Genomic DNA, 8,722 nt, shown 5'->3' with positions numbered 1-8,722 from the left:
TAGTGTGAGCTAGCTCACCGTTTTTTAGCCTCCGGCTCACACATTTTTGTCTTAGCTCAGGAAGGAGGGCTCCCGCGCAAACTAAATTATGCAGCAGCCAAATCGCTCGCTCACAACTTTAATGCCAGTAGCTCAAAACGTAGAGTTTGTGCTCACGAGACCCCATAGCTTAGAGGGAGCATTGAGTCCCCACCTGAATCCATCCTTCCTGTACATGTTTTGCTTTTCCATGTTCCAGAGTGGAGCCTACAAGACAAGCCGCAGAAGGCGGCGCCTCGGGGGTTAAACTCTGCTCCCCGAAGGGAACTGAGACGCTTGAGGCAGGAGGTGGGTGGGCCTCGCCCAAAAAGTGGCCATTTGCTGTCGCATTGAGGAGGAGAAGGAATTGGCTCGGGGTGGGGGTGGAACGAGCGAAGATTTTAAAGGAGGGCGGCGAAGGGCTTTGCTTTCTGCGGGCCCTGGTGGCGGAAGAGCTGGGGCGAGCGAAGAGCACGTGGGAAGAGAAGGGGGCGTGTTGTCTGAGGGACTGACTGGCGAGCGGCATCGGTGCGGTAATGACCTTGGTCATGGCGGGGGGGATGGGGGGCCGTCGGCAACTCCTGGGTGGGTTACTGTTTGGGGGGAAGGCAGGCGGCAAGGCATGGGTTGCTTGCTATCATGGCCTCCCGCGTGGGAAGGAGGCAGAGACTTCGAATTTGCAGATGGCATCTTAATAGGGACAGGTTACCGGAATAATACACTGACTAGAATAATCGAACGAAGTTTGAGCTCAGTGGGACTTTTAAGACCAACAACAAAGTATAATTTGGGGTTTAAGCTGTCGCGTGTATGGACACTTCTTCAGGTACAATATACGCGTTTAGTTCTGGGGGTAAGCTTTCGTGTCCATGCACATTTCTTCAGGTACAGTATGCATTTAATTCTTCTGGGTGTCAGCTTCGGTGTGCATGCACACTTTCCCAGGTACAGTGTATGCATTTAATTATGGGTATACGCTTTCGTGTGCATCCACTTTTCAGGTACAATGTATGCATTTAATTCTGGGTATAAGTATAAACCTGGCGGGATCTGGTCCATGGGGTCGCGAAGAGTCGGACTCGACTGTGCGACTGAACAACAAAATAAGTTTTTGTGTGTATACACACTTCTTCAGGTACGATGTATCTGAACTAGTGCCAAGTACAGGAAAGCTTCTACCCAGAATTAAACTTTGTTGGTCTTAAAGGTGCCCCGCTTGAGTCAAACTTTGTTTTGTTGCTTCAGACCAACACGGCTGCCCACCTGAATCTGAGTGGAATAGTAACCTCATTGGATTAAAAAAATATATATTGTGATCTTTTGTGTACTTTTATAGAATTGTTTTGTTCTGCATGGTAAGTCGCCTCGAGTTCCGAAAGGTAGAAAGGCAACGAACTAACACGTGTTTTAAATAAAATAAAAAATAAATTGAGCTGTCGAGTGTCCCCCCCCCCCCAGTATAAACCCGCGTGTCTTTAATAGGGTACAGAGGCGATTTTTGCTGCTTTTCCGTGTGTGAGAATGAGAGTGGTTCTGAGTTCGAATGTCCCCCGGTGGGGAGGCAGGAACAGCAGGCTTGATAGTTCCCAGCCGTGCTTCCGTGGTTCAGAAGAGGTGGGAAACGAACTTTAGTTGACCCACCGGAGTGGATAGTGCAAAGCTGGGTGCAGTGGTTAAGAGTGTCCCGACTCTGATCTAGGAGATGTGGATTCGAATCCCACACCTGCCCTGGAAGCTTGCGGGGGGCCCTCGAGCCAGTTATCTCAGCCTGACCGACATCCCACTATTAAGAAGGCTGTACCTGCCCATCTATCTCCAATTCTGATATATATTTATTTCCGTCACTCTGTTTCCCCCCCGGAATTAATCCCAGACAAATGGGGATGATCCTAGAAACGGAGCCTGTTCTTCCCGGTTTGGTCTATCAGAGCGCCTGTAGGTGAACTCGGCCGAACTACCGTTCCCAGCATGCCGAGGCGATTAGAGACGGAAAGAGCCGAGGAGAAAGAAAAAGGCGGGCGGTGCACAGGGGAAGCGCGGCTGTCTCTCTTCCAACAAGGAGAAATCATTCTGAGCATTGCGAAATGCAGGCGTCGCGGTCTTGATCCTTCCCAGGCGGCGGCGAGAGCGCTTCCCCCGAGGGGGGGTCCTCCTTTGGGAAGGCAAGCGGCTCCGGGAAGTTCTTTATATCGCAAACTGTCCGGCCTAGAAACGTCTTCCGGAAGCCATTGTAAGGCACATTATTTTTTTTAATCCTTTGGGCGGGCTGGCGGGTTAACGGCTCGGGCTGATCCGGGGGGTCGGTCCTTTTAATCGGCTTTTCCGTCGCAGCAAAGGGGTCGATCTTTGATTCCTGCTTTGAAAGACCCTTCGCAGCAGCCGATCCTGAGAGCAAAGGGAAGGGGGGGACTTGCAGCCATTTTGAAGGCGGGGTGTGTGTGCGGTGGGGGGGAGAAAGTTTGCACCCAGCCCGCCCAAAATGACCCCCCCCCCTTTCTGGTTCTTGCTTCATGCCTTTCTCTTAAGAATGGGATTTCTTGGAACTGGATTGCGCCCGCTTGGCTAGGTCGCTTTGCTCTGGAGGGCGTGAAGTTCTGACATTTTTGGAAAGGTGATATGCAGTCCTGCAGTTGCTGCTCCGATCTGCTAATTTGATTTGCCGTTTTCAGGACAGGCAATAATGCTGGTATGACCTGGACTGGTGGTGGTGGTGGTGGTGACTTTTCACATCCTGTCTTCCATAGCTTTAGCTTTGTGGTTGAAAAAAAAAAGATATCTATACACTATTGTCTTAATATATGTGGTGTACTTTAAGAACTAGACAACTCTGGTCATTCAGCATACTTTATGTAGAAGCCAGCCCCACTGAATTTAGTGGGATTTCTTTCAGCGTTAGACATGTGGGGGGGGGGGCTAGGTTACTCTTATATAAATTAAAACTATGGTTTCAATCATCTGCATACTTACCTGGTGGTAAACCCCACTGAACAGCATGGGATTTCTGTCTGCAGAAACGGGCTACTGGGTGATTAGACCCATTGTAAGAATGATAACTCCCCACTACGGATGGTAATCCCACATTCAGTTCTCTCTCTGTTTGTAAACTCTTTTATTATGCCATATGCTAATTTGCTGCTATTCACAGGTCTTACAAACTGCCTTAATCCAATTAATCCTGTTTTAGCTATATCCATTGTTGAGTTACCTATGGGTCTTTACTTTAATTAGCCCATCCTGGCACCACCCTCTACCTCGATTTGATGGTTGGTGACTTCTGTTTTCAGTGTATCTGAATAGACTGGGTGCACAGTAAAGCTTCTACCCTGAATAAAACTTGGTCTTAAAGAAGTCCCCCTGGGCTCAAACTCCATCCCCCAGTTTAGTTTGGCTGTTCATGGCATGTGCCCCTGGTTTGCTGTTGCCAGCTGTGTGGTAAAGTAAAAAATGAGGCTCCGTCCAAAATAGATACTTAAAAAAAAACCTTTGGAAAAGATCCTTACAAAACGACGTTATCAAAAAGTTAAAAATTAGAATAAGCAACAAAAATATGTTGGATGCATTTGGATGTAAATCTAGAAGTGTTTGGCGGTTTTAGAAATTTCAGGTTAACCTCATGCTTCAGTTCTAAGAACATTGCTGGAATGCCTTTTGGACTGTGCGGTACGTACCGTCAAGTTTCTTCCAGTTTAAGGAGACCCCATACACTAATGATGCCCCAAATGTCCTATCATTCACTGCCTTACTCAAGTGGGAAGAATTTAGCAAACGGACCTCAGCTGTCCCAAAAACAGTGACTGCCATTCATAGTTTTTTGCCCTCTGCTAAAACTGGGGTAATGCTGCACATATTATTGGGAAAACACACGGCCTAGATACATGAGAGATCCTATTGTTTGCTAAACAGGAACTGTAGTTGTGGTGTGGTGCAAAGTGCCCTCAAGTTGCAGCAGCGTCAGGGTGACCCCAAAGGGTTTTCAAGGCAAGGGACATTCGCAGGTGGTTTGCCGTTGCCTGCCTCTGCATAGCAACCCTGGACTTCCTTGCTGGTCTCCCATCCAAGTACTAACCAGGGCCGACCCTGCTTAGCTTCTGAGATCGGGCTAGCCTGGGCCATCCTGCTAGGGCTTATTTTTGGGGTAGGTCTTATTTTCGGGGAAACAGGGTACTATCCTTGTCTAATTTTCTTCAGGCTGTGGCCAGCAGGCATGCCAGTGATCAAGTCCCATAATCTGGTTGTACCTTAAAGGCTAACAAAATCTGTTGCAGGGGAGGAGCTTTCACTCGCTGCTCATTTCTCCAGATCTGAAGAAGCAAGCAGTGACTCACGAGAGCTCCTCCCCTGCCACAATTTTTGTTAGAATTTAAGGTGCTAGTGGACTCTTGCTGTTTTCTGCTGCTGCAGACGGACTAACATGTCTACCCGTCTTGATCTGTTTGCATAATCTGGTTGTTGGCTGGGTCTCTTTATTGCTCCTTATGTTGGTTAACAGACAGTCCTCTCTGAGCTGCGTTTCAGTTTGGCTGATGCAGAATTGTTTAGTTCTAAAGAGAAAACTATTGTCTCAGGAATTCGGATAGATCACCAGCTCTGGATTGGCCCCATTGTGCCAGATTTTCTTAATGGCTTGCTGTCATTTAACCCTGTTCTCGTGGGTAGTGATGTTAAATCTGTTAGGGAAACTACAAAGCCTTGATACACAACAGAACTGTTGTGACATTGGAGGCACTTCCTGTAGTTTGGACTGTTAGCTGTTCCTTAGACATATATTCTTAAGAAGGACAAAAGTACATCTTTTTGTATTTTCATTAAAATGATAGCTGCAGAGTCGCTGTAAGCTGCTCCACCCTAGTTTTTTTTGTCCACTGGGCCAAAAGCTTTTTTGGCTTTCGAAATAGCAGTTGGCCTCAATGTTGTTATGCAGAAGCAAAAAAATCTTGTCTTTCTAGAGATGCAACTTGAAGAATGTAATACCTGTAAAAATGCAGATAACACCACTTCTTGTGATAAATGCAGCCCCACCCCTTTCAGATTTTTCAGTTTGGGGGGCTGACCTGGAATTTTTGGACAATTCTTATTTAATTGTCCTTCCATTCATGTGTTTATGTTTCATTTTACTGGTTTTTATATGCATTTTAAAGCTTGTTTTAGTGTTTTTATTATTTACTGCCTTGAGTGTCCTAATTTAGGTAGAACGGCACCTTTAAGATATTTTAAATAAATTTATAATACTCATTAAATGTTTTCTTGGGGACTTTCTGCTGCCCATGTTCAGGACTAAGAGACTTTCCTGGATGAGTGGGGCATGGGGGGGATAGATGAGTGGTAAAACTGAGTAAAAGATAACGGGTGTAAAGACGCGTTATGTTTAAATGGAGTTTCGTAGTCCAGGCGCAAAGTCGGTAGCAGCTGTGGGGGAGGAGGCTGTGGCCCAGTGGAAGAGCCTCTGCTTTGCATTGCAAAAGGTAGGCACCTTCAGTTAAAGGACCAGGCCGTGCAGAAAGACCTCTGCCTGACATCCTGGAGAGCCAGCGTCAGTCTGAGTAGACAGCACTGACCTGGATGGACCCCCCTACTCTGATTCAGCATAAGGCCACTTCATACGCAACCAGTAGATCAATGGAAAGGTTGTGTTTGGCTGATGATTGTTTCTGGATGCAAATGCTAGGTGCTGCTTTTTTAAAACTTCCAGTGGCACGGAAGCATCATCCCTTCTCCTGCGTAAGACTTCCTCCATCGAAAGAATCCCTCTGGTATTCTTTCCTGCCCACTCCTGTCCGTACCAGCTCTGTTCTCCGGTCAGGCCCCGACCTGTGCCCCCCCCACCCATGTTTCAAATTTATCAGGTTGCCAGATCGTCCCCTTTTGTTTCTGGCTCCGCTAGTAGAGACCAGCTGGCTGTGGGGGAGGGATTGTGCACCTGGACCTGGTGGACCTGGTGGAGAGCTCTGCGCTCACCTTGGCAGGGGAGGGAGGAGTCTCAGGCAAAAGTCTGGAGAGGAGTCTGCTCTTCTCTGTCACATGAGTCGCTCACATGTCTTGCACCAGGTTGTCAGGGCCCCCTTGGCCTTCTAACTAGAACAAACCCCCGAGGGCACTCTCCTGTATATTCATCTGACTTTCCTGCTAGGACGGAAGCCAGCTAAACTACCTCCTTACTTCTCGAGATTCAGAGATTATTGAATTGACTGCCAAGTTCTTTTATGGTCTTATAAAACGGAAAAATGTCCCTGATCGTTCTAATTGAGTTCAATGAGTTTGTATAATTTAATTCAAGGTTTTGCAGTTGGGCAACATTTTATCTTGCTATAACCTAAGCTTATATAAATAGACATACCTTTGTAATGCTTTTAGAAGTTACTTATTTTCCACAAATTTTATAGGATTGTTTTACCCTAATGGCAACTGTTTAATATTTTATGCCAATAAAAGGTATTTGTTTGTTTGTTTGACTTTCCTGCTAAGCCAAAATTGTGGCAATCAAGCAGCAGTTTATTTATTTCTCTGGGGTGTGTGTGTGTGAGAGAGAGAGAGAATATGTGTGCCCTTATCTCACTGAGCCTCATGTGTTGCTTTTTTTTGTTCTGTCATGCACATTTCTCTCTTGTGCGTCTCAAACCCGTTTTCTGTAGAAAGGTGGGCCGTAGTCCATGTGGGTTTGTTATCTGTGTGTGTGTGTTTTAAAAAATCTGAATTATTTGTTGCCTTGCCCCACTGTGTTCTGGAAATGCAGATATTTTGTTATCAGTTTTGACGTGATCCAGAATTCCTGGCGCTCTGGGCTATGTAGTGGTGGTAGCTAAACTCTGCTTCAGTGCTCGGGTCCATCTGAGGGCTTTTCGGGTGAGAGGGGAAGAGAGATTCACCCGGAAACTGCTGACTTCCATGAACGAGTTCCAGAGTGTTTGCACAATAATCTCCTCTTGCTCAGGCTTCTGCTGAGACGCAGATAAGACTGCAAGAATGCGTGAAGGCCGCTTGCTTGATAAGGAAGTGCTGTGAATTCCCTTTTGTTTTCAGACAAGAAATAAGGGGGGGGGATCCGTCTTTCCACACTGGAATCCCCTCCTCCATATTAAGCTTCAGCTAATGGCTGTCCAGGCATCCGGACACAGAATGAAGGGATTCAAAATGGTTCCTGATACACTAATGTCTCATTTGGTGCTTAATTTGTGACCTGCTAGAGAGTGTTTAGCTTTAGGGATAAGAAGCACTGTCAGTGGCTCTTACTTATCACACCCTCGTACAGGACTGTACGCACGCCTTCAGTACTGGCATAGGTTTTTACCCAGTTATGGCTCTTATCTCTGAGCAGTCTTCCAGAGGGAGGTGAAGGCACTTTCTCTATTGATTTTTCAGAAGCAGCAGTAAAATGGCTTTGTTCTAGGGGGCTTTTCATTAAGTTGGATGGTGAGCTACACTTGTTTTTTGTGATAACTGGCTCTTGGTGAGTGGTTGTCATGCCTGATTTATTGCAGGGGTGGGCCCATGTGCTGGCTTTGGTCAGGGCTGCTAGGCCTTGGGATCTTTCTGCCCACTGCAGGATTATGTTCTTCTGTGGCCATCTTGCAGGACTTTCCCCCCCCCCCCCTGGGGGCGGTGCTCCGACGTTGTGTAATAGGAGGAAATTAGGAAATCTTCATGTCCTTCATAGTTTCAGAGGAAGAGCGAAACAGAGCCGGTTTTTTTTGGCGCTTCAGGCTTTACGGTTGACTTCGAAGACAGTGATCTTTGGGCTTTTTCTGTTTGTCTGCTGGTCGCTTTAATCTCCTTTTTAGGATTGAAGCGCAGCGCTGGGCTGATTTTTATTGTTGCTACCGATCTTAGAAGGACAGTCTTAAACATGTCACTCTGTTTGAAAATGGATGTACATATAAACAGCACTGGGCCCCTTTTGGAGACGGGTGCCTTTTTAAGAAATGGGTTTGAAAACGGATTGGAGGGAGAGGGTGCGAATGCTACTGCAGACATAGCTAGACAAGCCACACAGCTGGAAGGCCTCACAGAAGGATTATCAGGAGTCTGCTTAGGCTGCCAGCCACGTATGCTCGGCCGAACCCACCTCACAAGGTTGTTGTGAGGATAAAATGGAGAAGGGGGGAAATGTTGTAAGTCGGTTTGGGTCCCCATTTGGGAGAAAAGTGGGGTATGAGTGAAGTAAATAAATATGTAGCGCGTTTTAAGTACACTTCAGAAACCCTCTGATATTAAAACGTATGAGTACTTTGGGTAGAAGGGCTGAATATGAATGCAGAGTAAGTAGACAAGTAGCCTTGGGAAAGCTGAAGTAGCATCAAATGGCTTCCCTCACAATCTCCCCTCAGAGCACAGTGGCGGGGCCTTAGAGGGGAAGCCTCCTTGATTGGCTGTCTTCCCTTAGCTCCCTCTCTCATTGGCTCTCCTTCTTGCCTGTATGAGGAATTACAGATTGCCCTTTTTCTTTTAAACTGGCCCTCTCCTTAGTCTTTTGAAAGCAGCTGAACTTGGAGAAATACAGCCAGTGGTTTTTCTCAGCATGTCTTTATGGCAGGAGAGGCTTTGCCTGTTGTATTTCTGTGACTCAGGCTGCTTTTCAAAAGCCCAGGAGCCAGGGCCAGCAAAAAGAAAATGGATTCAAAATGGCTTCCGTCACGCTAATGTCTTGCTTGCAACTTTAACTTGTAACCTGCCTTAATTATGTGGAAGAATGACAGACTTAGGAAGGCTA

At 46.7% G+C, this 8,722-nt stretch overlaps 1 protein-coding gene across 1 annotated transcript in view; it reads left to right on the top strand.

Annotated features, from left to right (window-relative positions):
• Window positions 1–2,029: 2,029 nt before the first annotated feature.
• The window catches only part of LOC107106588 (zinc finger protein 91-like), a 29,375-nt gene continuing 22,682 nt past the window's right edge, over window positions 2,030–8,722 (top strand). Inside the window, exon 1 of the mRNA XM_015406768.1 lies at window positions 2,030–2,248. The gene's annotated coding sequence lies outside the window, so the exon portion shown is untranslated. The remainder of the gene's footprint in view (window positions 2,249–8,722) is intronic.

Source organism: Gekko japonicus, unplaced genomic scaffold (assembly GCF_001447785.1).
Source record: "Gekko japonicus isolate JY-2015 unplaced genomic scaffold, Gekko_japonicus_V1.1 scaffold542, whole genome shotgun sequence".
Taxonomy (NCBI): domain Eukaryota; kingdom Metazoa; phylum Chordata; class Lepidosauria; order Squamata; family Gekkonidae; genus Gekko; species Gekko japonicus.
The sequence above is the reverse complement of the archived record's forward strand: the minus strand, read 5'-3'. Positions and strand labels throughout refer to the sequence as shown.